The sequence below is a fragment of the Jaculus jaculus genome, chromosome 14 (assembly GCF_020740685.1).
Source record: "Jaculus jaculus isolate mJacJac1 chromosome 14, mJacJac1.mat.Y.cur, whole genome shotgun sequence".
Classification (NCBI taxonomy): domain Eukaryota; kingdom Metazoa; phylum Chordata; class Mammalia; order Rodentia; family Dipodidae; genus Jaculus; species Jaculus jaculus.
The window spans coordinates 35,179,270-35,206,841 of NC_059115.1; the positions used below are offsets into that span (position 1 = coordinate 35,179,270).

The 27,572-nt window shown below is 37.3% G+C and overlaps 1 protein-coding gene and 1 non-coding gene across 5 annotated transcripts in view; one reads left to right on the forward strand and one right to left on the reverse strand.

Moving 5' to 3' along the window:
* Grm7 (glutamate metabotropic receptor 7) overlaps positions 1-27,572 on the reverse strand; it is a 934,876-nt gene that overhangs the window by 328,834 nt on the left and 578,470 nt on the right. The window lies entirely within an intron of this gene.
* On the forward strand, positions 10,081-10,165 carry Trnastop-uca. The gene has a single exon. It is a non-coding gene; the product is annotated as a tRNA-Sec (tRNA).

Consider the following 27,572-nt stretch of genomic DNA (forward strand, 5'->3'; position numbering starts at 1 on the left):
TACAAAATTTTTGCAGGGTGCTAAAAATGCTATGATTACCCAACAGGTCTTATTCAAAGACTACGACAATCTTTCTTATATTTTAATAATAAATAAAGATATAAGTAACTATTGTCGTGTCTTTCCCCTCATAGGTATACATTTCTCTTTTAAAGATGAATATTATTGGAAAAATAAGACATGCTCTTAAAGACATCTATACTCCAGAACATGCTTTATAGTAACCATATTTAAAAAGAATCATTGAGAAAAAAATCCATAAACTTGCAAAAATCTAACATTAGAAAGAAGGATAGTTAGAAGGTCTGCATTGAGCCAAAATATCTACAGCATGACTTTGTCTCTCTTTCTAGCTGAGGATGGGTGAGAATTGAATGGGATGAGTTAGTTGGAAAATAATGATGGGCTCACAGTGGGCTACCACACCGGGGCACCATGTATTTCTGGCTTTCTATGGGCCAGGTCTTGTGTAGATTTCTTCTAATGATTTGATTTTTAATCCACACAAGACTCTCTTCAGTAGGAACTGTCATTTCTTTTTTTCCATTTTCTACCTTTTGTTGAAATGAACTTGTACCCTCCTGTCAGTGAAAATAAATGGTATAAGAGAGAAGGCTTCTGTAACTGTAGGATGCAGATGGAGAGTAGGGGCACTGAGAAATCATTAGAGTTTCCTGTAAGAAGAAATAAATGGTTCAGACACTACCATAGTAAGCCTTCCCTGACCTTCCATTAGGTATAAAAGTTAATGCCCAGAATAACTGATTTCAGTGAGCCAGAAGTCCCTACTGGGCTGGCTTGCATTGAGGAATGGGTTAAAACCATAAACATCTATAGAAATTCCTTCCCTTCCTTTGCCTTGTCCTTCTCTTTTGACAAGGTTTCACTGGTTAGCAGAGACTAGCCTCTAAATCTCAATTCTCTTACCCTGTGCTCCCCTTGAGTTCTGGGATCTCAAGTGTGTGTCAGTGCAGCCCACTCTGGAAACACATTTCTTTACTTAGTTCTGAACTGAATACTTCAGTAATGCTTCTATAGTTTGCATAAACAGAGCCCTCAAACCAGAGAAACAAAAATTTGGCTTAAGAAAGAAGAGTGATCTAAGTCTTTGTGTATTTTAAGGACCTACCTAGTTTTTGTTTGTACCTAATAAAATACTCATACTAATTTTAGTGTGAATAACATGACTATTCCTCTGCCAAATTAGTTGGTATTACTCCCAGCATACTTACTTTAGCAATGAAGTCTTTGTTTGGGTCTCTCAGAAGACCTTTGACATGTTTGTGCCATGTGAACACTAGTGTTGGAACATGCTTCCTTTTCAATGCCTCATTCCCTGGTGCATTGTAGCTAAGAGACACCCACCACCCCACTACACCCAGAACACTTCATGTGTTCTGACCTGTACATATCTAGAAATTGAAAATGAAAATACACGAGTAAGCATCTTGGATGTATACATGTGTTCAAATGTGTTTAAGTAGACATGCATGTGCACGTGAGTATAGAGGTCAGGGGACAACTTTTGGTGTCATTTTTAGGGATGCTGCCCACCATGTCATCTAAGAATTTGGATCTGGGCTCAACTTATATTTATTTATTTGAGAGAGAAAGACAGAGAGGCACAGAGAGAGAAAGAATATGCACACCAGGGACTCCAGTCACTGCAAACAAACTCCAGAGACATGTGTCACCTTGTGCATCTGGCTTATGCAGGTACTGGAGAATTAACTTGAGTCCTCAGCCTTCATAGGCAAGTGTCTTAACTGCTAAGCCCTCTCTCCATCCCTGGGCTAAACATTTAATGCATTCAACAAAGTACTTATTAACAGATGTGTGAAGAAACCAGAGAAAGCAAGAAGCTGGAATGTTTATCAGTGGCAGCTAAAACCATGATCCAGCAGAATGATTGCAAATATCAGGTTAATAACACGGGAAAAACAAGTCAACCTTTTCTCTTTTACTTCTTTTCCTTTGTCTTCTCTCATATTTTTTTTATTTTAAATTTTTTTGTTTATTTATTTTTATTTATTTATTTGAAAGTGACAGACAGAGAGAGAAAGAGGGAGAGAAAGAGAGAGAGAATGGGTGCACCAGGGCCTCCAGCCATTGCAAATGAACTCCAGATGCATTTTCCCCCTCGTGCATCTGGCTAACGTGGGTCCTGGGGAATCAAGCCTTGAACCGGGGTTCCTAAGCTTCACAGGGAAGCATGAAGCAAAAAGATAGAAAGGGAATGAAAGGAGTGCAAAAGCAAAGAGTGAGGCCTGGAGAGGGGAGGAAAGAAAGGAAGGAGGTCAAGGTTTTTTGACCTATTGATTAATTTACAGGAAACATAGAAAATGGAGACCATGTAAGGAACAGAAATAAGTGGTTTTCTTCATCACATAAAAGAGGAATTAAAAATAATAGAAAATATGTTCAAATTATAAAATAATTAAGAAACATGTCAAATAAATGTGATAAGTGTGTCATGTTCGGAAAGTGACTGAACAAACCATTGTAGAAAGTTACTTGAGAGAAGTGAGAAGCCAGCTGCTGCTGATGATCATGAACTCTGGTGAGTTTGTGCACATGTACATTAAGCATGTTTACCTCTTAAATAAGCCATACTAAATTATATGAATTAAGACGATATGCATAGGCTTACTTTTACTTGGCCACTGGTGACTTTAAACAATATATTCAATATTTAATAAGGAAATAAACTGAGTACATGAGGACAACTACTGAGTCAACTGTTGGGTTGATCCCAAGGGCTTCACTCCACTGCTCTATGTACTTTTGTGCTCATTAGAGACAGCTAAGTGTGAAAGAAATTGAAAAATGAAAGACTATGAGGAATAAGCAAAAGCAAGAGAAAGAGGAAAAAAGACAGGAAGATGAAGAAGAGAAAGGGAAGAAAATAAAAATGAGAAGGAAAGAGAAAGATGGGAAGGAATACAGAGAGGAATAGGCAATGAGGCATTAGGGGAGATGAAGCCAGCTGCATTTGAAACACCTGCACATGTTAGAGAGTACTAGATAAAGGATAGAAACACAAATATACCACCTTTCCTGGTTGTCCTTCATGATTCATCAAGATTCACCTGGTGAAACTAATGGTTGTTGTCTATGACATCAGGTCTTACAAGAAGCATTGGATTATTTATTTTTTACTAGGTATTTTACCAAAATACACATATATTATTGATACTATGCATATGGATAAGTCATCTAACTCCTAAAATCTAAACCATGATACACCCTACTAAAAAATAATATTAACATATAAGGTAAATGAGTCAGGATTTTTATAGAGATACTTTAAAATCTTGACTCTGGCACAAACTATGGCTGGGTTGTTTTTCTAGACATGATTTCACTCTGTAGCCCAGGTTGGACTGGATTTCACTTTGAAAACCTAGATGGCCTGTACCTCCCTGTAATTCTCCCACCTCAGCCATCTGAGCTCTAGGACTAAAGGCATGAGCTATCATGCCAGTTTGGAAATGTTATTAAGGAAAAAAAAAAATCAAGCAGCATGAAGCACAACCCAGGGATGACATAAAAAGAAAATAATATTTGTAAAGTACCTGCCTTCAAGTTGTTTCTGGTTTGTCCAAAAAAGCCGTAAAGTAAATTGGTGATCCCAAGAAAGCAAAGCAAATAACAAATGTGAAAACTGAATCAAAATTGTAAAATAACATAAGCCAGATTATGTTGTCAAAAGTCCATAGAGAAACTAATCAGTAGGTGTATCTCAGTTGCAGAGGTAAGTCACATTTCTTCCCACACAAGTTACTGACAGTAAAATTCTGTAATTGCAGAGGCAATCCACAGATATTCGACCAAAAATCAAATGTTGGCAGAGTAGACACAACAGACATAGCAAGTGTACACTTTCATTGTGGTTAACTTAACCAACCACTCACAAATAAAACAACTCCCAGAAGAACAAGACAGAATTCAGAACTCTTTTACACACATGACATAAATATGGATAATGAAAGCAATGAAGATGGTAGTTTGAGTCTTAAGCAAAAACTCATGAGAGCAACAAACCAATGAGCTAAGTCCATGGGAGACAAACAGTAGTACTTGCTATACGTTTTCAAATGTCCCATGGCATATTTCTGTATGTCATATAGCCTAAGAATGTTGTTCAGGTTTTAAAAATATGATTAGAAAAGGTAAAGATAACAATTTTAAACTATTTACTATGTGGCCCTTTGAAGAAAATGCTTACTAAATCTTGATCTGAATCTTTACCTAAAGAAAATGGAAAAGAAGGATGGTGGTGGGGAGAATTAGAGGAAGTCATTAAATTTAAAGCAATGAGAATGAAGGAAATAAAGAGCATAAATAAAAGTGCAAATCAGTAAAAGAAATAAGTTACTTTTACAAGATAAATGAAACTTACAAATCTCCATATAAACTAATCATGTAATAACAATGAGAATGAGAGAGTCAACACTTAAGATCCTACAAATACTGAACAAGTAAGTTCTTAATTAAAATTTGCAAGTAATTTGTGTGAAATAAAATACGTTTTGTGAGGTACAGTGTCACTCTAGCCCAGGCTGACCTAGAAGTCTCAATGAAGTCTCCAACTTGCCTTGAACTCACAGCAATACTGCCTCTGCTTCCACAGTGCTGGAGTAAAGGCATCACCACACCTGGCCAGATGGCATAGTGAATTCCAGGTCTGCCTGGGTTAGAGTGAGACCCTACCTCAAAAAAATTGAAAAAAAATTAAATTACTTTTAACACCTCACATGAAGAACAATACATGTTGAGATAAATTATGAATTTTGCTAACATTTTCAAGAATCTATCACAGTAATGAGTCTGTACAGAGTTATGTACAAAGATGTGAGAATGTTTCTCAAGTCATTTTTAAGGCCAACATCAATCTTATATAAATATTAACTAAGGACAATACAAGAGAAAAAGTCTATAAACCAAAATTTGTGATAAAATTAGATATGACTCCTTAAAATAATATACCCAATTCAAAGAAATCTTATTTTTGAAAGGTTATATGTCATGATCAAGAACAATTTATATTAGGACTTTAGGTTTGATCTGATAATTTAACATCAATCAATGTAATTAATGATTTTTAATATTTAATTTATTTGAGAGATGGAGACAGAGAGAAAGAAGCCGACACGGAGAGTGAGTATGGGGATGCCAGGGTCTCCTGCTACTGCAAACAAACAGACACTCGTTCCACTTAGTGCAACTGGCTTTATGTGGGTACAGGGAATTGAACCTTGGCCATTAGGCCTTGCAAGCAAGTAACTTTAACTGCTGAGCCTTCTCTCAAGCTCCAATTAATCATTTTAAATAAATAATTAAACCAAATGGTCACTTCAATAGATATGAACTTGTATTTGGACAGAATTCATGCACTCATAAAATAAAACTCATCAAAACAAGAGCAAAAAGAAACTGGACCTTATAAGGTAAACACAAATATGAAAGTTCTATATCTACTTACTAGTGCCAGACTGATTTACCCTAAGATTGGGAACAAGATACGATACCTCTGTTACTATAGCACAATATTGTCAATATACTCAAACAATATAAGCAACACACACTGAGATTAGAAAGTACTGGGTTTCAGTTGACATCAACACCTATATAAAATTATTAAAATGTACACAGAGTGCTGGAGAAATGACTTATCATTTAAGGCACTTGCCTGTGAAGCTTAAGCACCTAAGTTTGATTCCCCAGTTCCTCAGTAAGTCAGATGGACAAGGTTGCACTTGTGTCTGGAGTTCATTTACAGTGGCTAGAGACCCTGATGTACAGATTCATTTTCTTCCTCTCTCCCTCCATCTCTCTCTCAAATAATAAAAATTAAAAAAAATGTACACAGAAAGATGCTCTGACACATGTTCAATAATTCATTTTTATTGAAATGTATTTTTTACAAATGAACATATTACACTTTGATCATTTATTTCTCTTACAATAGACATATTGTAATATATATATATATTTATCATTTATAATACACACACACACACACACACACACACACACACACACATTGGCAGTAGACATTACTGGCTTCCCATACCTTGCTTAGCACCTAGCATCATTGATTTTTATGTGTGCAAACTATAGCACACATGTGGATGTGAAAGGACAATCTCAAGATGATAGTCCTCACCTTCTACCTTGTCTCTACAGGTCTATAGGGTCTCACCGATTCTTTGTTGCTGGGAACGACATGCTGGCTCACTTGCAAGCTTCAGGATTCTCCTGATTATGTTTCATGTTACTTTAGGTTTATTGGGGTTATAGATGTGAGTGCTACTTTCAACTGGATTTACCTAGGTCCTAGGAAGCCAGACTCTGGTAGCAGGCTTATATAGCAAATACCATTAACCACTGCGTCATCTCTCTAGCCCTATAGAATCATCACTCTTTTTCACTTTATGCACATTTAGTAGAATTTTATAGATCTTAATTTGTACTTTTTGGCAAATGATGATGCTGGATATTTTTTACTGTGCTTACTAACCAACTGCATTGGAAGTAATAATTCCTATCACACATCTCAGAAACAAAATGTGATGGTTTAATCTCTATTGTCAATGTAACTGGATCTAGAATCACCCAGGAGGCAAGTCTCAGGACAGGTCTGTGAAGTTAATTGAGTAGGAGAGATCCACCCTTACTGTGGGCAGTACCATTCCATGTACTGGAGTGCCAGACCACATAAGAAGGAGAAAGTGAGCTAAGCACCAGCATTGATCACTCTCTACTTACTGCCTTGGACACAATATGACCATCTATTTTAAGCTCCTGTCTCCACCATGATGAACTGTAAAACCTTGTACTGTAAACCAAATTAACCTTTCCTCCTTTAAGCTGTTTGTTGTCAGGCATTTCATCTCAGCAATGGGAAATGTAACTAATAAATGAAGTATCCCAGTTAATGCACATTTTCCACTAAGAGAAGCACCATACTCTAAGGCATGACAGAGTAATGTCTTAATGATAGCCAAGCACTGTGTTACTTATTTAAAATTATTACATTGTCTGTAATCACTAAATTATACTTTAGAGCCCCATAACTCCCCTTGAGTCATAAACTCTTCCTGATTCTGATTTAATAGTTCTTTAAGAAGGTGACTATATATTTTGTGGTTTTGAAATGAGCTAAAGGGATTAGCTTAGAAGATGTTTAAATTATCCTCTAAAGGCTTAAATTTTTACATTGAAAAGGTAGGAATCAATTATGTTTTGTGTGTTGTTTATTGTAATTTTTAAAATATGGCGTTGTTCTTTCCCAGTCAGGAAGATATCACTTTCTTGAATTGTTGTTAACATGACCAAAAAAACAGGATTTTATTCCCTATGCTTGGAATTGTTGGGGGGCACATAACAAAACTCAAAACTTTTCTGTCTTCATTCCCCACAGTAAAATGTAAATATTATCAGCTCTGCTGACTGTGCTGAGGTGTAAGGATGATTAGAAGACACAAGGGATATTAAAACAATTTAAAGACTCTAAAGTGAATCTCATAAAACAGATAGATCAGTCCCCAAACTTAGGAGAAAATATTTAATCTTGCAAGTTTTCTGGAAAACACAAATCAAAAGAGGTAACATGTCAGTTGTTTTGCCAGCAGCTGAATAAATTAGCACAGTGTTTTCAGAAGGTGATGCGGCAATATATTTCAATTATCAAAAACCCATTCATCCTCTTTGAATCAGTAATGATAAAATGAAATAGTAATGATAATGTGCATTCACTTCCACTTATCATAGACTTGCTCTGCCTTCGGGTACTTTCTGGGCACTAACTCATTTAGCAATTCTTCTAAAAGTATAAATCAAAATGGATCTCTATCAGATGATTACTATCATCAGATTGTTTATAAACTAGGAAACAGTCAGAGATATACAACAACTTTTTCTGGATTCAGAGTGAGGCAAGCATTGAAATTGTTTTAAGTGGACTTGGCTTCAAGGTCCTCATTCTTTACTTCATTCATTTCCTCACTTTTACAAATTTATTCCAAGGAGGTAATCTAAAAGAAGAGGAAAGAGATCTTAAGATATTCCTGTTATACTGTGGAAATCTGCAAGCTTTGGAAGCAATACAAGTAAAGAATCATATATTATGCTATATCAAGTCATTGGGATTTTCTGTGATACTCTGGTAAACTAAAAGTAAGCAGAGTATTTGTGATGTATAAAATTGAATAACAGTAAACAATTACAAGCTATTTAGAGCTAGACTTAGTGGCATATATACCTCTAATGATATTTCTCAGGAAGTAGAAGCAAGAAAATACATAATTTGAGGCCAGCTGAGGTTACGTAGCAAATTTAAAGCTAGATTGAGATTCTCATGGTCTGAAAAAACTGGCATTTTTTTCTTATTACCAGTATGTTAGGCTCATAGGATTACCAGGAGTTTTATGCTCATGCCAGTACTCTAAGTAAAAGTAATAAAAATGGAGGTTTTTTTTTTTTTTTTTTTTTTTTTAGAATGACTAAGGGATTCCTGAGCATAGGAAAGGACTAGTGAGTTTGGAAAAAGCACACATTCAAAAGCACAAAACCACAAAGTGTTTGTACAGGATTATAAGGTTCTCTACTAGCATTGCTTGGGAATGACAGACCAGGGCCATAAACATCAGTAATGCCACATTTAAGATTTTAAAAGAATACACACTGTGACATTACAATGAGAAGGAAGTTAAAGAGGCAAACCACCTAAGGGAGAGAGAGATGGCATGTAGGGACATAATGAAACACACATCTGGAGTTTATGGCACTTGAACTCTTCTTTGAAGATAGCCGTTGTTCTTTTGGCCACACTTCTTCTTCACTCCTGGGTAAAGGATCTCAGACACACACACACACACACACACACACCCAACCCCCACCCCCCCACCCCACAGTGAGTGAGCTCTGTGGCAACATGTTGATATCATTTTTAGTACAGGGCTCCTGTGAGTAACTTGAATTTAAAGTAACAGAATCCACTGGTCACATATGTCATGATAGTTAATTTTTTTTCTTTATTCTATTTTTTTCCCTGCGCTTTTCTGAATAGAGTCACATGTAACACAGATTGGCCTTGAAACTTGATCTTCCTGACTATCCAGGGTTGTGATTACAGCTTTATTACACCGTGACAACCAACAGAAGACTTTTTTTTTTCAGTAGTGGAGATTTAATTTGTAGCTTTGATCATATGGAAGGCAACAGTAATAGATGACCCACATCCCCAGTGCTGCATGTCTTTTCTCAGGCATAGTCATGGCTGGTACTGCACACACACAAACTGTTGCATGTAGTGTTACACATTTCACTATGCAGTATCTCAAAACAAAACAGGCTTAGATAGAAAAAATAAGGAAAACCAAAAGATATTTGTTGTTGTTGCTGTTGTTGTTGTTTAGAAGCAGGTTCTCACTCCATCCTAGGCTGAACAGGAACTCACTCTGTAGTCTAGGCTGGCCTTGAACGCTTGGTGGCCTTCTTCCACACTGACCTCCCAGGTGCTGGAATTAAAGGTTTGTGCCACCATGCCCAACTAAACATAAGATTTTTGAGTTGACTACACATGGGTTTGAATTCTGATTCTGACTTTTGACACCATGATCTTGTATTATAATCAGACATAGGAAGGGGGCCGTCATTTTATTTTTTATGGCATGTGTTTCTATGTGCATGTGTGTGCAGATCAGAGGTCAGTGATGTGTTTCTTTCTCAGTTGCACTTCACCTTATTTTTTGACACTGTATTTCTCACTGAACCTGGAGCTCAATGATTCAGTTAAACTAGTCAACCATCAAGCCATAGGGATCCTCCTGTTTCCACTGCTGGGGTTATAGGCGTACACCACCATGCCAGACATTCATATAGGCACTCTCTAGGTCCTCCGTTTTGTATACCAAGTACTTTACAAACTGAGCCATCGCTCCAACCAGTTTTCATATCCTCATTTGTAAAATAGCAGACATAACCTGATTTCAGGAGGCTTCTGTGAGGAATTAAAGCTTTTAAATTGGGTTTCATTTCCTTCAACTAAACCCTGAGTATAAAAATACAAAGCAGGCCTGGGTGAGCCTCAGTGGGTGGGCTGCAGGCTTCAAACCTGTAGCTGTTTAGCAGCAGAGTGGTTCAATTCCACCTTTTGGGGAAAACAAACAAACAAACAAACAAACAAACAAACAAACAAAAACATAGCAAACCAAGAACAGGTGACTATGATGTATCATTGAATATTATGAATTCCTAAAAATACTGCCCCAAATTCTTAATGATCAAACTTGCAAAAATATAAGAACAACATTCACAAACATTTGCATCCACCTACAGGGTGAATTTCACAGAGTCTAATAAGCCCTGGGTTTTATAGTTATATTTACTATTGTATTTTTAACCTGGAATCTGATTTCTTCATCACACAGAGGATATAACAACTGTTTTTCATTGTAAGGATGACATACACTCTAACAGGAAGGACATGGCCAAAGCTGAGGGACTGATGCATTCTTCTAGCCTCTATTCTCATAACTTTCTTTTAAAAAGAAGTATGGTTAACAGTTTATCATATTTGGGAATTCTCATAGTTTTCTTGAGCTAGGCATGGCAGCATACACCTTCAATCCCAATTCCTAGGAGACAGAGGTAGGAGGATCCCGGTGAGTTTGAGGTCACCCTAAGACTACATAGTGAATTCTAGGTCAGCCTGAGCTAGAGTGAGACCCTACCATGAAGAACAAACAAACAAACAAAATATAACATTTGTCAATTCAAATAAGTACTTATTTCCTTTCTGTGTCTTGCAAAAAACTGGGGACAATCAAGACAAATTATTGTTGGCTTTCATTAATTGTGAAGCTCAGTAGAACAGATAAATTATCACCACAGTGATGAATGTGTCATTAGAAGCAGAGACCAGTGTCTCTCAAGAGGTGCAAAGGGGGGCTGGAGAGATGGCTTAGCTCTTGCCTATGAAGCCTAAGGACCCCGGTTCGAGGCTCGGTTCCCCAGGTCCCACATTAGCCAGATGCACAAGGGGATGCACGCTCTGGAGTTCGTTTGCAGAGGTTGGAAGCCCTGGCGCGTCCATTCTCTCTCTCTCCCTCTCTCTGTCTTTCTCTCTGTGTCTATCGCTCTCAAATAAATAAATAAAAATTAAAAAAAAAAAGAGGTGCAAAGGGGAGGACAGAAGATAGATGGACTTGAATATGAAATGTTCTTCATAGTGTCTTATGTCTGAACAGTTGTTCCCAGTTGATAGTGATGTTTGGGGAGGCTGTGGAACACTTAGGAGGTGGAAGCTTGCTGGAGGAAGTGTGGGTCACTGGGGATAGACAAAAATGTTAAAGCCCTGCCCCATTTCCTGTTTGCTATGAATGCGATGTAACCAGCCGTCTTCCTTTCCCTGCAGCCATATTGTCCCTGCGACAGTGGCACATAACCCATGAAACCATAAGCAAAAATGAATTCTTCTTTCTTTAAGCTGCTGTCTCTTAGGTATTTAGTCACAATAATGAGAAAAGTAACTAACAAAATATCAAATTCTAATTTGTGGTAGTATCCTAAGTGGAGACCTCCTTGGAAGAGGTGACATGCTGAGATATATAAAGAGATATTGAGTATTAAATCGTCAAAAGCCATAGCGTGAAGCAGGAATTTGAGACAAATGGAATGGTATTTTCCAAAGGCCTTTAAGGAGGAAAAATTTGCATCTCTTAACAGAACTGAAAGAAGAGAACCTTTCTTCCATGTCCCTAAAGACTTTGCTAGAGTTTTAAGTCTTTATATGGTAGTCCTTGGAATATCCTAAATGTTTGAAACAATGGGTATTTTTGCATGTCAAAAGCACTACTAATTTAAGCTTTGTATAGCTAACATTCAGCATTTGTATGTCCAAAGCTTACCCCAGGAAGGAGAGAATCTAGGAATATGTGGTCTGTGCTGGAGGTGTCATGCACATAGACAAACTGACAACAGTCTGTCAGACCTTAGGAGTCCAATAATGCTTTAGGAACATGTTCTGGTAGTGTTTCATGTGCATCTTCCCATACAAGGGGAAATGTGTTGGCTTAGTTATTAACATAATCTTTTCTTCTTTTCCTAATTTAATTCAAATATGCAATCATTTATTACAAACTTGTTTGGACTTACACATGACTATTCTCTAAAGGAAAAGTATTTGTATCTTAACATTCTACATTTTCTTTTCATTGTAAATTACCCACTTCTGGAGCTTTAAGATGACTTTGGAAGGTCAATTTATAACTGCTACTCCAAGATGGATATGTGTTATCTTAAATGTCTTATTTTGGACTGCCCTGGTTTCTTATTATATCAGTCTCTACCATCTGCTTTAGTAAGAAGGCAGGCTGTGTTTTCTCCACCCAGGAAAGGACAGAGGGACACAGGGAAGGAGGTACTGCTGAGGATTGTATGCTCCTGGCCGTGGTTCCTTGTTACAGTGTCATGATGTTTATGAAACAAGGGATGGCAGGCTCTTCTTTCTTCTCTGTACAAGCTACTTCCTAGATTTTCATCAAATTATTTTGAGTTCAGGAAAGAAGAAATGGTGTCATTTTATTTCTCCACGAAGCCATTTATCAGTGAGGAACAAAAGATATCATTATCAAATATACCTACATGCTACAAATTGAAGCAATTGCTGTGCAAACAAACCCAGGAAGTGACCCTCAAATGAAAAAGTATTTATTCACATTCAGTTCTCCAAAGGTTTTGGAAAGCAGTTAGGCAGCAGATAAGAAATTGTATAGGGGGCTATGAGCTATGTGTATCATTCAATGATGCATCTGGACCATGATTTTAACATGCATATAGTGGGAACAACCTTACATAGATGGTCAGGGCTCTTATGATGTGCACCTGGAACAACTGTTTCCTGCTAGTTTCTACCTCAGGCTGTGATTTGTTTCTTCCATAGCACTAAATAGAACTTATAGTAATCTTACAGTACTATTTATCTTTTTATTGCTGTCTCCTGCATGGTAAAATAAATTTTATGAAATCAGTGATCTCACTTGTGGTCCCTGGACCAGCACATGGCTTTCCCAGTGCCAATGTTCCATACCCATTTCCTAAGTAATTAAGAGAATGACAGAACACATGGTAAAGTGACTGTGCTCTATTAGCTGCTGGTGCTCTGTGCTTACTCACGAGAAGCAGGTCAAACTCTCAATAACTATAACCCTTCTCCCAGGTTAAGTTTTGCTTTGTTTTGATCTGTACAAAAGTACATTAATAGCCTTGTCTAGCTCTCAAGGTTGATAAGGGCATAACACAGAATACCTTAAATGTATAGATGGGGACCGTTATCAGCATAGCATACTATATAAGGTATATAGGACATCTAGGAAAAAAAGGATAAGACTGGTTATGAAAACAAAACAGGAAGGAACATGCAATATGAGCCATGAAGACACTTGTCTCTTTACAAAGGCCACTCTTATATGAGTCACCTCCACAACAATGTGCACCAGGATGGTGCTAAACTTGCTGAGGATCTCTACTAGATTCACCCTGCTTAATTCCCATGAATGACTCCAATGTGAACTATTGTACTCCTGAACAGATGAGGAGTCAGAGGATGAGTGAGAACAATTAAGTAACTTCTCCATGTTGACAAGGAAACAGAAAGAGCTCATAGCATGCCAGGTAAAGTGACTCCTTAATTCTTCATCTGTATCCTGAGTGCATTAGTGACAATCTAATCTGCAAGTTGGATACTGTGTCTTCACTCAGTAGATGGTGAAGACAATTAGCAAAAGCATTCTGCGCTAGGATGACAGGTCACTGAAGACCAGGAGAGTAGAATCTCCCGATGTATCTGCCTCTTGCTGTGAATCTGTCCCTGCAAATGGGGAGATAAAATCAGAAGTGATCCAGCTAAGTTTTATCTGGGTTTTTAGATATGGTTGATATTTATATTGTGAGCACATTTGTATTATCTAGAAAAATGAATATCACATTGCACCCATAGTAAAATCCTAAAATGCTTTTAGTTTCCATATTTCTCTCTGGGGGTAGAGGAGGGTGGCTGAAAGCCTCTATTACCAAATATTGTTTGTATGGGAGGCTATATTCCATTCCAACTTGCTTAATGACACTTGGAAAGCTATTCAACAGCCCGTTCTTATGCCTACTAAAATGATGCTAAGCATCCAATTTATAACACTTATGTTGCTTATAAGAGGCACTTTGTTTATGGACTGTTGCTAAGGAAACAGATATGCATGAATTTCCCTAGTTCAGGAATTCCTTTTCATTAACAACCCAGCCTTATAGACTTTCCAAATATGGAAAGGCCATAATTCCCATTTTTAAAGCCACTGCATGTTAGAGTTAACGAGAAAGAAATGACATGCAGCCCAAATACTTATGCTTTTAGCATTTACAGAAGCAGTTTTGCTTGGATACTTCTGAGTCTGCAGTGTAGAATTCCTCTGCTTGGCTTGGTTCTGCACAGAATTAAACACAGCCCCTGTGGTTGCCTAGATGTGCAACGTGGTGAAAGAAATTAAGGGGGACATGACCTAAATCATAATGGCATGCAACAAAGACCCGTTTTCATGCCATGAGGTTAGTAGAAGTAGTAAGCATTCCCAGGTTAAGTAAACATTTATAAATCTTTATCACATGGCTGGGGAGATGGTTCGGTGGGTAAGGCATTTACCAAAACAAGTATGAGTACTTGAGTTTGTATCCTTAGAACCCATGTAAAAATAAATCAGACTCTATAGCTGACATCTCTAATCCTAGCAATTCTGAGGTGAGAAGGTGGGCTAGACAGGTATATCTATCAGAAGCTTGCTGGCCATCTATCTTGGAGAATGAAATGGTGAATATCTACAGAACTTGCCTGGAACATGTAGAAGACAAGGGTAGATACCTGAAAATTGCCTTCTGACCTCCACATGCATACTGGGATGTGGGCATAGCCATGAATATACACAGGTACACTTACAAAAATACACACACACCAAAAAGTAAAATAAAATACATATTTTTTTAAAAAAAGATTAAGTAAATTACAATTAAAAGATCTCTATTATATGAGGGTAGATGGCCAAGATTTGAGAAAATATTCTTATAAATTTAGTGCAATGATTGCATTATGTTTTTAAGGACAAAGGCCTTCCATTCCCTAACCTTCCTACTTCACCTGTTCTCTTGTGGGGGGGGCATAGAGTAATACCCTAATATGTTCCTATTTTCCATTAATATGCCTTCATTCTGTGATGGTCCTGAACTTCCCCTATCATATCTGCACAATATGGATGTAATACAACACAAAGAATATAGCAGCAAATAAAAATAAAAATATATAAAGGATATTTCAGTTTTAAAAGACAGCATCACATGATCAATTATAGGCTCTGAGCTTCAAGAAATGGATCTCTGGGCTGAAGAGGTGGCTTAACTATTAAGGCACTTGCCTACAGGGCCTAAGGACACATGTTCCACTCTCCAGATCCTACATAAGCCATGTGCATAAAAGTGAGGCAAGTTCAAGGTTGCACATGCCCACTAGGTGGCCCAAGAATCTGGAGTTCAATTACAGTGGCTAGGGTCCTAGTGTGCCAATTCTCTCTCTCTTTCTCTCTACCCCCCATCTCTGAAATAATTAAAATATATTTTTAAGAAAGAAAGGGATCTCAAAAGATTGTGGATATGACACACATGCTGTAGACAGACATGGCTTAATATCTTAGACCCCTTCACTGGCCTAAATAAGGATTCACTGATGAAAAATGAGAGAGAAATGTTTGAGGGGATGTGTGAGAATTAAACAGTGATGAAAGATGAGAGAGAAATGGTTGAAGAGTTGGGTGAGAACTAACAATTAAAGGAAGATGAGAGAGGAATGATTAAGGAGATGTGTGAGGACAAACAATTGGCATAAGCCCTTTAAAAAGTCCAAAATTTTGCAAGTTTCCCTAGCCACAGTCACAGGAGGATTCTGAAATCATCAAAACCATGGTCAGCCCTGAGGAGCTGCTGGAGCCAGGACCAGATACTCGCTCTGCAGTAACCTTTACAGGTACTACCATGTGCAGGAATAGATTGGGTCCAGGCTGGAAATGTGGAAAGTAAGAAGTCATGGGTAGCTTCCCATAGACAGAAAACACACACACACACACACACACACACACACACACACACACACACACATTTTAGACATCCCTTTAAAACTATAGTTCCAGCCCATGGGCCAGCTGGGAAGAGAGAACATTAAGAGGTAGACTCACTTTCTATGAAACATTAGAATGGAGATGTGAACAGCAAAGTGATGTTCTAGAAACCAATCAAAAGTTCTGTGTGTTTTGTTGTTGCTGTTGCTATTAATTGATGTTTGTAACTACTGCTGTATACAACCATAGGAAAGGTCATGCTAACGATTACATCTGGAATTCAGTCCCATTTATTCATCTTGCCTTTCCTCTCTTCTGTCCATCTGTGGAGGGTCTGACCATTGAAATAGCTGGTAACTTGCAGCCACGCAAAGAGCCTAGCTATTCTTTGATTATAAAACACAGCAATTTCACAGGTGCTATGATAGTGTAATGAAATAAATGTTCATATTTGTTGTAGTCAGGTTCACATTGCTGACAGAAAACACCTGTTTTTCTGACAGAAAAACACGCTCTGCAGTGCAGAGGGTGGACATCACCTCCTGGACAGCATCAGATGGGCAACAGCAACAGAAGAGGGTGCCAAACACTGGCAAGAGGAAGCTGGCTATAACACCTGTAAGTCTGCTCCCAACAATACACTGCCTCTAGGAAGCATTAATTCCAAAATTGCCGTCATCTGGGGACCTAGAATTCAGAACATGTAAGTTTATATGGGGTACACCTGAATCAAGTCACCACAATATTCAAGTTAATTAAAAATAAATCTATAGGAGGACTTCTGGGTAAGACTGAGGCTTAGGAGCCAGACCAAACCACCCTACAGAGGAATTTAAGCAAAACCCCAGCAAAATACACTCTTCTTCTGAAAAGTGAAGGAGTACAGGTTATTTGTAGACATAGTGTAGAAGCCTGAGAGACCAAGACCCACCAGAAAGGAGAAAAACAGCCAGAGTCCCACTGAGGCCATTGCGGCCATGATCCGTGTGCCCGCCCAGCACAGTCCCACCAGGCACCAGGGGACAGGAGCAGCAAAGACCAAGCAACTGATTTTTCAACTCCATCAGCCTTCTTTCAAAGTTAGGAAATCTGAAGGGAAGACAGCTGAGATGAACTAAAGAGCTACTGAAAATGCGAGCAACTCCAGAAATCTGAACTCTTCCATCCCCCACCATCAGAACAACAAACCTCAAACATTCAGCCCCCAGTGGCAACACAGCCAGCAGAGCGGATAAGAGGTACAGCTGCACAGCACAACACGGAGGGATTAAGGCGGGCACTCAGCATTGGTGAAATTGAAAGCAACCCCAAAAGGTAATGAGGCTGCCTGACAAAAACGAAAGAAAAATGCACACGTCCTGCAAAAGCTAATTTCTCTTTCCTTGTCAGAGCTGGATATGGGGTAGATATTCTTGGTTGGCTTTACCATTTTCAAATAATCTGTATCTGGGGGTTGAATATTGTTGCCTTTGATGCTTTCATATATATAGGGCCTCTGTTTTTTGCTTCTGTCATTATTGGGGAAGCGTCTGATCCAGATCCAGGTTGACCTAGAACCCACTTCAGAACAGAAATCTTTATATCCAAGCTGACAAGATTAAGGGTGTAGAACAACACACAGCCTTAGAGATTTTGACTTATATGATTATCTGTTTGTCCCCACCATTGCATACTTTGTGCTTTTCTTTTTTTTTTTTTTATTATGTATGTTACTTGGTTGAAGTTTAGAATTTGCCAGTAAATTACTCTACCCAGTCCACTAGAATACTTGCTTTGCAAGCAAACTCAACACATAGGATTACTTCTGTGACTTGATTGGGGGACAAGAGCTACACATGGCACCTTGAACTCATATCCTGAGGGTATGTAGAGGTGGATATTCATGTCTGGGAACACTGCAGATAAGTAGAAAACCCAAGCATCAAATCAATTCAGTATGCAAAAGTTGCTGCAATATAATATAAGAAACTCAAAGAACCAGGACAATACAGTCCCACCAAAAACTATAAATCAATCACAAATCATTGGTGATCACCAATGAGGCTGTTTTAGATGAAATGCCTGAAAAAGATTTCAATAAAATTATGGTAACTATTCCCAAAGAACTCAGAGAATAAATGAAGGGAATCCAAGAAGAAAACAAAAGAATTAAAGAAGAAAACAAACTTCTGAAAGAGAACACAGCACACCAGTTTAATGAAATAAAGAGGTCATTACAAGACATGAGTATGGAAATAGAAATACTGAAGAAAAACCAGGCTGAAATCCTGGCTCTGATGAATACAGTCAATGAAATTAAAAAAAAAAAAAAAAATTCTTTGGAAAGTCTCTCCAGTAGAATGGATGAAGGAGAGAACAGAATATCTAAACTAGAAGACCAGATGGCAGATGTAATACAGTTCAACAAAGAGAAAGACATGCTAATAGCAATATATGAATGGGAATCTCAAGATATCCAGGACACTATGAAAAGATAAAACATAAGAATTCAGAGTATAACAGAAAGAGAAGAATTTCAATCCAGAGGCTTACTAGGTGTTTCAAAAAAAAAATCATAGAAGAAAAATTTCCTCAAATTGGGAAAGAAATGCCAATGCAGATACAAGCAGATTTTAGAACACCAAACAGACAAAATCTGGAAAGAACGTCTCCTTGCCATGTTGTAAATAAACTACTGAACACACAAACCAAAGAAAATATATTGAAAACAGTTAGAAGAGGCAAGCCAACTACAAAGGCAAGCCCATCAGAATAATGGCAGATTATTCAACACAAACTTTAAAAGCCAGAAGGGTTTGGGATGATGTAGTCCAAGTTCTGAAAGATAACAACTGTCAAACAAGATTACTTTATCTTGCAAAGCTGTCTATCCAAATTCATAGAGAAATAAGGACAATCCACTGGAGGGGGGGGAAACAGGCTAAAGGAATTTATGACAACTAAACCAGATCTACAGAAAATACTTGAAAGAATTCTTAATGCTGAAGAGAAAGCAAAACATTCAGGAGGAAATAGGAAAAAATAAACAACACTCAAATAACAGTTAAAACAAATGAGCAAAGGGAAAACAGGAAACACTACAAAATAAGAATAGTGAGAATAAATGCATACCTTTCAATAATAACTCTTGCCATTTGTGGTGGCAAACGCCTTTAATCCCAGCACTTGGGATGCAGAAGTAGGAGGATTGCTGTTAGTTCGAGGCCACTCTGAGACTCCATAGTGAATTCTGGGTCAGCCTGGGCTAGAGTGAGAACTTCCCTCAAAGAAACAAATAATAATAATAATATATCACTATTAATATTATATTATTAATTATTATTAATATTATATTATTATATAATAATATATAATTATATAATAATATATAATATATTATTAATATATACTAATGTTATTATACTAATATTAATATTATTATATTATATATTATATAATATAATAATAATAATAACAATAATTCTTAATATCAATGGCCTTATTGCACCATCCAAAAGACACAGGCTTGCAGACTGGATTAAAAGGCAGGATCCTGCCATTTGCTGCCTCCAGGAAAAACTCATCTCTCAATAAAAGATAGACAGCACAGACAGTAAAAGGATGGAAAATTATATTTCAAGTAAATGGGCCTAGGAAACAAGCAGGAGTTGCTATCCTAGTATTTGACAGGATAGACTTCAAACCAACATTATTGAGGAAAGATAAAGAAGACATTTTATACTGATTAAAGGATCACTCCAGCAGGAGGACATTACAATCCTAAACATATATGCACCTAACATGGGGGCTTCCAGTTTCATCAAACAAACACTATTAGACTTAAGGTCACAGTTAACATCAAATGCAATTGTAGTGGGAGACTTCAATACCCCACTTTCATCCATTGACAAGTCATCCTGGCAAAAAAAAAAAAGAGACAACTGAATTAAATGATGACATGGAACAATGGGCCTAACAGATATTTACAGAGTATTCCAACCAAATTCTGCAGAATATACATTTTTCTGAGCAGCACATGGAAAATTCTCTAAAATAGACCATGTATTAGGATACAAAGTAAATCTCCACAAATACAGAAAAATTGAAATAACCCCTTGTACTCCATCTGACCACAATGGGATTCAACTGCAAGTCAGCAACAAGAAAAGCTAGAGAGCATACAGAAATTCATGGAGACTAAACAATGCACTATTGAATGGTCAGTGGGTCATTGAAGAAATCAATAAATTCATAGAATCAAATGATGATAATAATACAACATACCAAAGCTTTGGGACATAGTGAATGCAGTCCTAAGAGGGAAATTGATAACTCTAAGTGCCTATATTAAGAAATTAGAGAGTTCACAAATAAACAATTTAATGTTTCACCTTAAGGCCTTGGAAAAAGAAGAACAAGGCAAACCAAAAAGCAGTAGACAAGAAAAAATGATAAAGATTAGGGCAGAAATTAATGAAATAGAAACAAAAAAATCCAAAGAATTTATGAAACAAAGAGGTGGTTCTTTGAAAGGTAAATAATTGATAAACACTTAGCAAATTTGACCAGGAGAAAGAGAGAAGAAACATAAATTAAGAAAATTAGAGGTGAAAAGGCACCATTACAATAGATACCCAAGAAATTCAGACAATTATAAGGACATACTTTGTATATGCACCTAAATTTGAAAACCTGAAAGAAATGGATGATTTCCTTGATTCATATGACCTACCAAAATTAAATCAAGATGAGATAAACCATTAAAATATACTTATAACAAGTGCAGAAATCTAAGCACTTATAAAAAGTCTCTCAACTATAAAAAGCCCAAGCCCAGATGGATTCACTGGCAAATTTTACCAGACTTTCATGGAAGAACTTTCACCAATACTTCTCAAACTTTTCAATAAAATAGAAAAGGAAGGAATTCTACCCAACTCCTTCTATGATGCCAGAATCACCCTCATACCAAAACCAGGCAAAAAAAGAACAAAAAAAGAAAATTACAGACCAATCTCCCTCAAAATAGATGCAAAAATTCTGAACCAAATATCGGCAAACAGAATACAAGAATATATCAAAACCCAACCAAGTTGTCTTTATCCCAAGGATGCAGGGATGGTTCAACATACTCAAATCAATAAATGCAATAGATCATATAAATGGTCAGAAGGACAAAAGTCACACAATCATCTCAATAGATGTTGAAAAGATATTTGACAAAATCCAACATCCTTTCATGGTAAAAATATTACAGAAACTGGGAATAGAAGGAACACATCTCAACATAATAAATGCTATTTATTACAAATCTACTGCCAACATAATACTAGATGGTGAAAAACTCGAACCTTTTCTACTAAATTCAGGAACAAAACAAGGTTGTCCACTGGTCCTACTTTTATTTAATATAGTACTGGAAGTCTTCTCTTTAGCAATAAGCAAGAGACACTCATAAAAGGGATACAAATTGGAAAGGAAGAGATCAAATTATCACCATTTACAGGTGATATGATTCTATATATAAAAGATCCTAAAGACTCTACCAGCAAACTGTTAGAGCTGAAAACCACTTTTAGAAACATAGCAGAATACAGAACAAATGCACAGAAATCAGTAGCTTTCCTATATACTAAAAACACACATGCGAAGAATGAAGTCAGGAAATTTCCCCCATTCATAATTGCCTCAATAAAAATGAGAACTTTGAAACATTCAAGCGAGAAATTGCAGAAGACACAAGAAAATGAAAAGATATCCTATGTACTTGGATTGGAAGAATCAATATTGTGAAAATGTCAATCTTACCAAAAGCAATATACACATGTAATGCAATCCCCATTAAAATTCCAATGGTATTCTTCACAGGAATAGAAAAAAATCCTAAATTTCATTTGGAATCACAAAATTCCTCAAATAGCCAAAACAATTTTGAACAACAAAATAAGGATGGTCATATCACCATACCCAATTTTAAGCTATATTATAAAGCCATACTAACAAAAACAGCATGGTATTGGCACAAAGATAGACTTGTAGATTAATGGAACAGAATAGAGGACCCAGATGTTAATCCGGGAAGCCAGAGCCATCTGATTTTTGACAAAACTGCCAAACATATTCGTTGGAAAAAGACAGCCTCTTCAAAAAGTGGTGCTGGGAAAACTGGATATCTATATATAGAAAGATGAAAATAGATCCTTATCTTTCTCCATGCATAAGAATCAAATCCAAGTGGATCAGGGACCTTAATATCAGACCTGAAACTCTGAAATTGCTAGAGGAAAAGGTAGGGGAAACCCATCAACATATTGGCATAGGTAATGACTTTCTGAATGTAACCCAAATTGCTCAGAAAATAAAACCACTAATCAACAATTAGGATCTCATGAAATTACAAAGCTTTTGTACAGCAAAGGACACTGTGAATAGAGCAAAGAGAAAACCTACAGAATGGGGGAAAAGCTTTGCCAGTTAAACATCTGACAGAGGAATAATATCCAGAATATACAGAGAACTAAAAATATAGAACAATAAGAAGTCAAACAACCCAATCTAAAAATGGGCTAAGGAACTAAATAGAGTTCTTACTGGAAGAAATACAGATTGCATATAAACATCTTTAGCCATCAAGGAAATGCAAATTAAAACTACCTTGAGATTCCATCTCTCTCCCATCATAATGGCTAATCACAAGAAAACAAATGACAATAAATGTTGGCGAGGATGTGGTAAAAGAGGAACCCTTCTGCACTGTTAGTGGGAACGTAATCTGGTACAGCCATTGTGGAAATCAGTGTGGAGGTTCTTGAGATAGCTAAAAATAGACTTGCCATATGATCCAGCTAGAGAAGTCATAGGCATATATCCTAATGACTCTTCTTACTACCTTAGAGATACTTGCACAACCATGTTTCTTGCTGCACTATTCACAATAGCTAAGAAATGGAACCAGCCTAAGTGTCCATCCATAGATGAATGGATAATAAAGATGTGTTATATCTACACAATGGAGTTCTTTTCAAAGGTAAAGAAAAATGAAATTATGATATTTGCAGGGAAATGTGTGGATCTGGAAAGGATTATACTAAGTGAGGTAACCCAGGCCCAGAAAGCCAAACATCACATGTTCTCTTATATGTGGATCCTAGCTACAAATGCATAGACTGTGTGTGATCTGGAACCAAAAGTCAGTAGCAGAGGCCCTTAAGCTAGAAAAAGGCCTTAAGGGAGGGAGGATAGGGAAGGTCTTAAGAGGATGGTATTGTGTATATATAAGTACAAGAATTGATTACAGGGAGGGGAAAGGCCTAAGTGAGGTCAGGGGAAGAGATTGTATAAAAGAAGGTGGGGGGCAGGATCAATCAAAATTCAAGATATTCTGAATAATATATATGAAAATCTACTTTACTAGAAAATTTTCAGTGCCTGAGATGGGATACCTTCCAGTGAGTTGTTGGACAGGTAGGTCTCTGTTGTCCCCAAAATATTAAAAGCTATTGCCAAGGCCCTCAGTTTCCGATGAGAAAGAGATGGTAAGACCCTGTTGCTGAAGGCTTCACATGTCTGAGTGGCAGTCACTGAGAAATCAAGTTGGTGATGAGCAGAAAACCTTCTCCCTGTAGCCCAGCCAACTGAAAGGTGGCAAATGTTGCACTTTATGCAGCCTTATCAGAGACAGAAGTCATCAGCTATGAAAACAGTGGACACTGGAAGCTTCAAGTTTGGGCAGACAGGCCAAATGTCTGAACAAGTGCAATAGTAGCATGTCTGCTCTGGGGGAACCCGACTGCTCTCTAATTGGACTAAAGGCCAACTTTATGGGAGGAAATACATGTCTGGTACTGAAATCCTAATCAAAAACAAGGGAGGTCATGAGCCTTAGGGGTATAAAGCCTGCTCTTGTCTGGATAAATGCATATGTTACTCTCACCAAATTGCCCTGAAAGCACTACACTTAATGATTGTATTCATATATTAATTCTACTCTTATGTCTGGTTAGAGAAGCTTCTCTTTTCAGATTGTGATGACCACTGGGATGACCCAAAAGGCATAATAGTGCTGTGAAGAAGGGCTGGAGGATTGTCAAGCACTGAAACATCTCACACCCTCCAAGGCTCAGTGTCTATTGCGAAAGAGGTGGCAGAAAGAATGTAAGAGTCAAAGGAAGTGTACCATTCCTTACAATGCAACTGTCCAGACAGAATTTGGCCTTGATATATAAGACCTTGCAGTGGCTATCAATACCCACACAAGACCTTCATAATAGGAGAAAAAGATGACATCAAATTAAAAGAGAGACTAATGGACAGAGGGAAGGAATATGGCAGAGAGCAAAGCTATGAAGGAAGAAGTGGGTAAGGGGAGAGGAAGGAAGGGAAATACCATGGTTTTTGTCTATAAGTATAGAAGTTGTCAATATATATAAAATCCATAGGACTGGAATGGCCTTTAATATGGCTTAAGATGACACTAAACTCTATTTTTGATGACATGGGAATCCAAAGTCTCAAAACACACTTTTATGAACATCAGCCTCTTTTTGATATTCTACATTAACAAAATATAAAGAGGTTTTCCAAGATCAGTGAGGATTTAGGGTGTGGAAGTCAGATCTTTTCCAGTCATAGAATTAAGGATTGCTATGCTAATCTTTATCTCATCTATCACAGTTTGTTGGCAGGCTCCCCAGACAGTTGCTATGGAACAGGAACCAAAGTCAGTTATATAGCTTGAGTCCATATGGGACAGTATAGTCATTCAGTGCTTAACGATTGCCTTCAAATAATAATTGACTAGTAAGTACAATTAAAAACTGGTTGTCTCCAGCTCCCACAGAATAGGAGATAGCTTGGAGGAGATTTAAGAGGAGATCATGCAGGAAAGGAATGCCAACCTAGAACAATATTTAAGGATGAATCAAGTAATGAAAAATAAAAATGAACACCATTAAGACACATTCCTGTAATTCATGGTCATAGAGATTAAATCTTAATTAATCTGTATCAGCTCTTTAAAAAAGCACAAAGGTGAGAAAATACATTTTGTATTGCTGCCCATCAAAATGTCTTCAAAAAAGTCTTGGAACACTGAAGAGTTAAATGTTATTCATCTGTAATATTTGATGTGAATTCCTTAATCATACAAAGTGAATTAGGTTCTGCCATGCAACATCTATATAACAATTAAAGGTCAACTCAGAATAGAATAATAAAATGACAGGGGAAGCTAATTAGTATGGTCACAAATCATTTCTGTAAATACATTCTCAAAGCACTTGACTTTCTTAAGTGTAATTCCTTTAATAGCCTTGTTAACAAATTACACAAGTAGTGATCAGGTGACAGTAAGAATGAGATACCTAGTGGATGCATGACTTATTCACTACCAGCATTTACAAATAGGTTTCATAAAGAAAGAAAATTCCACGTCATCTATTATTGGTGGGAAGTGTCATGTAAAAAATAACACAACTTAAGGATTCTGACCTGGAATATTGAACTCCAGAACTGGACACGACGGCACATATCTATAATCCCAGCACTCCAGAGGCTGTAACAAAGAGATTACCTTTAATCTAAGGCCAGTCTGGAGTAAACAGGCCATCCAGGGCTACACATTGAGATCCTCTATTAACACTCCTCCCTTTAAAAAAGAAAAAAAATAAGCTTATATCTTCAAAAAGGTATGCTCTTTGACCCTTGTTATATTTCCACAGTGGACATCGCTTAAGGACAAAAATAAAAACTGAATTTACAAACTATGTGATTTGCAAATACAAGCAATGAAATTCAGTCTGTTGTTGCACAAATAAATAAAAATGATGTTACCCATTTATTTATCCTCTGCCACTACAAAAAGAGAACAAATCTCTAAGCGTCAAATTGTCCCTTCATAGGATGATGGATTCCTAAATGCCAAGTTCTTCCCTTTCAACAAGGAGGGAACCTTGATGAATCTGTATTTGCAAAGTGGCACCTGGGAGAACAATCATGTTGGTTAGACAGATGCTCTGTGTAAGCCAGAAGATGTGACAGAGGGATGTGTTTTATGGCTGCTACAAGCCAACACATTCAGATTCTCGGAAGCTTCTTCAGAGAAAGGAGGATACATTTGAGAGCTGAGACCTTGAAAATTTGACTAACCACGTAAGGAAATAGCTCACCAGGGAAGAATGGGAGCATATGTGATATGAGGAGTCAGGTGAGCCCAGGGGCCTGAGGCATGGATACACAAATGGCACTCATGTTTCCACAGACCTGGAGCTTAACATTCCACTCAGACCGCATCATTGTATCCTGCCTTTCTGCAACCTGTCTAGCAGCTCAGGGCAACCCTATGCAATGTGCCTTCCACGAGAAACCCTTGTCTATATCTATGGGCTAGCCAGATCTCCAGCTTTATTTTTCAGTTGGAGTTTGATAGACATCCCCTTCTTCCTCAGGACTGACATAAACAACAAGGTAATCATGGATTCCTACTGGGAAATGGCATCCATCCCAGAACTGCTGTGAATGCTGGAAATATGAACACTGAGTATGCCAGTCCTAAGCTAGAACTGTGCTAATATCACATATACATGAATAACAAATTTAATCCCCACAGTTATTTTGAAAGTAATGTTATTTTCTCTTCACTTCAAGCACAAGAAACTATGTTGTAAAGTTAAGCAGTATTGTCCAATCTTTCAAGGTTATAATCCTGGATAGCAAACCCTAACTTCTTTGATTATAAAGTCTATGATTTCATAATTTCTTTAATACAAAGATTTTCTGAACTGGAGATGAATTTCTTTTTTATAGACCTTATCTCATTTGCAACATTACCTTTCTTCCTTTGACCTCTAAAGAGTCATCATTCCCAGCGGTATCATATTCAGACCAGAGATCTGGGTTAGTTGTGATTTGTCAATCCTCAGCTAAGAACATGATCTGTTGGTGTCCATAAGTCAGGAGATACAAGTACAAACTGCATATAAATTATATCTCATTGTCCTGCTTTTCAAGGACAAGTGATCCATAGCAAACTCTCTAGAAGAGCATGTTTATAATATGAACATTGATCCCTGTTTCCAACTGAAAATGTGGCTCTAGGATGACAGATGTTGCTCAGTGGTTAAGTCACTTGCCTACAAAGCCTAAAAATCCAGGTTCAATTCCTTAGTACTCACATAAAGCCAGATGTACAAAGTGGTACATTTATCTGGAGTTCATTTGCAGCTGCTGGAGGCCTTTACATGCCCATTTTCTCTCTGTATCTCTCTCTTTCTACCTCTCTCTGCTTGCAACTGAGTTAATAAATAATTAAATAAAAAAGAAAGAAAATGTGGGTCTTCTAGGAAATTTCATGAATGATACTAATTCCTGTTCTATGGTGTCTCTGCTTTGTACAAAAGTCTAGACTACCTTCCACTTGCTGAACTACGTACTTCCTTC